The 2,500-nt window shown below is 45.2% G+C and overlaps 1 protein-coding gene across 2 annotated transcripts in view; it reads right to left on the reverse strand.

Annotated features, from left to right (window-relative positions):
- plcg1 (phospholipase C, gamma 1) overlaps window positions 1-2,500 on the reverse strand; it is a 46,080-nt gene that overhangs the window by 14,268 nt on the left and 29,312 nt on the right. The window lies entirely within an intron of this gene.

A 2,500-nucleotide genomic window follows, 5' to 3' on the forward strand; every position in this document is an offset into this window, starting at 1 on the left:
TTATTTTGAAGTCATGAATGAAATTCAGGGAGAGACCGTTGAGACGTCATGACGCCAACACTAGGTACTTCTACTGCACGTCGCTGCTTTATTTAGCATATGCTGATTAACATGTAAACCGGAATATTCCGTTTCTGCTTCACATGGAAACCTCTTGTTCTGAATAATGCCATAACCAGAACATGGTCCTTATTCAGAATATGGTGTGCATGGAAACAGTCATTGACTGAGCCACCCATTACATCAGAAAGATGCCTCCATCTCTGTGTCGCTCTGTCAGATTAAAATACATATTTTCTGGGCAAATTAAAGTCAGCAAGTCATTTAGAAAATGATGAAACAAGCAAGGTAATAACTTCCCAAATAAAAAAACCTAAAGATTCACCAATAAGAGAAAGCGTGTCAGTGGCAAAACTATCCTGTACTGAGTCTTCAGGAGCACGCACGCGCACACACACACACACACGTTCTACATGAGCCTAAAATAAACGGCCTGTGCCATCTCTGAGTATGGGTCAGCTCTGTGGAGTTTACTTTGCACTGTGGGGGGAAGAAAAGCGGCTCTGTCCGCTCCGCAGTTCCTCAGCATGGCAGTGGCCTCATACTCGCCACCCCCACCCCAGTCCACTCCCTCCGGCCAGCCAGGCTTTCCCTGGGTCCACCGGAGCCTGCAGTGAGCCCTTAAGGCTATGTGTGGTTCTCAGTGGTCCTCTGAGCCTGGCTGGGCTCGCTCAGGATGTGCCCCGGCTTCTTCCTCGCATCTCTCACAAAGGGAGAGCACTCTGTCTGCCAAAACACTCGATTTAGGCTCAGAGAGTGGTTGGGTTTCATTGCTCACAGAGAGGACAGACACACACGGCTAATGTTCTCCTCTTTGGGTTCTCAGAGAGCACTTTGCCTCTCGGCCATTTGGCATCTCCAGTTAATTTTTGCATAACTGTTTGCTTGTTTTGTGTGTGTGTGTGTGTGTGTGTGTGTGTGTGTGTGTGTGTGTGTGTGTGTGTGTGTGTGTGTGTGTGTGTGTTCTGCCGACTCTTTCCAGGGTTCATCTCATGGGTCTGCTTTTCACTGCCTTAAGCTAGAGAGGGTATTTTAGGACTGGAGTTCAGTGCATGGAGAACTTTAGTACTCGGTTTTGTGTGGCTCAAGTCAGTGAACAAAAGCCAAAAGCCTAATTCTACCTAGCCTGTGTTAGCGTTTCTGTTTTAAAAGTAACAAATGTTTTGGCAAAGTTCTGCATGCAGGGCTTCATTAGCTTGTGCCAGTTTGCAGTATTCCTGAATATTAGTGATCCCCAGACCTCTTCTCTTTTAAGTGTAACGGCCTGCAATATGCAGTCACACATTTAGCACTTAACTGTCCAGGTATATTTCCACTGAGAAATTCCTTTTTTAAGAAAGGCTACTTTGTAGGCTATTTTTTATTTAAATGCTTTCACACACACACACACACACACACACACACACACACACACACACGATTAGCACAACATATGCTAGGCCAGCTGCTGCAGATGGCTGACTGGCAGGAGTGAATACCGTGACTCCAGCCCTCGATCAATACCATACCAAACATGCCACTGCCGCCATCGACTTCTCCGGCACAGGGCAGGCCCCTCAACAAAAACATCCCAGTCAGGACCTCAGGCTCACAACCACCAGCGGGCAATCCCCTAGTAGAAGAGCATCATGGGTAATGCGGTAACATCCCCTCAGCAGCAGTGAATGCCGAGTGTGTGGTGGTGTAGCCTACTTTAAAAGAGGCAAGGCTCCACACTGAACTCAAAGCAATCACGTCTAGTATAAGGGGTGAGCTGGCATGTGAGGACACCTAAAACACTTGGCTGTTCTAGCACACTGTGTTGATCTAAATCGATTGTTTAGCTCACTGTGTGGTCTGACTGCACAGCACTGCACCAAAGTCAAACCCACAAATTTTGACTATTAAGGAGGCCACCCAATATTGAGGCTACCCAATGGCTGATATCTTCTGCAACTAGCTTGTCTGTTAAGGTGTTGGGCAGTCTGGCTAACTTGTTGCATAGCTCTGCAAAGTCATAAACACCACAGGTTTGTGACCTTATAGGTTCAAGCCCAGGAGGGGCGATAGCTGTTTCCAGTCACTACATTTACTCTTTATGCAATTTACGCAAAATGCAGCAACTGAAAGAAAAATGGCCATTTCTTAAAAAATATATATATAATAAAAATTATATAAAAAACACTTATTGTCAAAGAAAGAACCATTTCCTCAAAAGTTGTGTTCTACAACATCAAAACAACCACACACTAGCAGAACAAGCAGGCGTTACTACCAACACTACTACATACACTAATGTAACAACATTAAAAATAACTCTGACTGAAAATGCACTGAGATGGTATTCTAGGTCAGAACAGCCAAGAGCCTTTACAGACTTGATTAGGGTCCATGGGCCCATATTCACAAATAATCTTAAGGCTAAAAGTAGCTCCTAACTGCCGGATTTAGGAGAATCACC

This window comes from Alosa pseudoharengus, unplaced genomic scaffold (assembly GCF_046254945.1).
Source record: "Alosa pseudoharengus isolate Yale_2024_CS ecotype anadromous, Long Island Sound unplaced genomic scaffold, YU_APseudo_1.1 YU_APseudo_1.1_scf_9, whole genome shotgun sequence".
NCBI lineage: Eukaryota > Metazoa > Chordata > Actinopteri > Clupeiformes > Clupeidae > Alosa > Alosa pseudoharengus.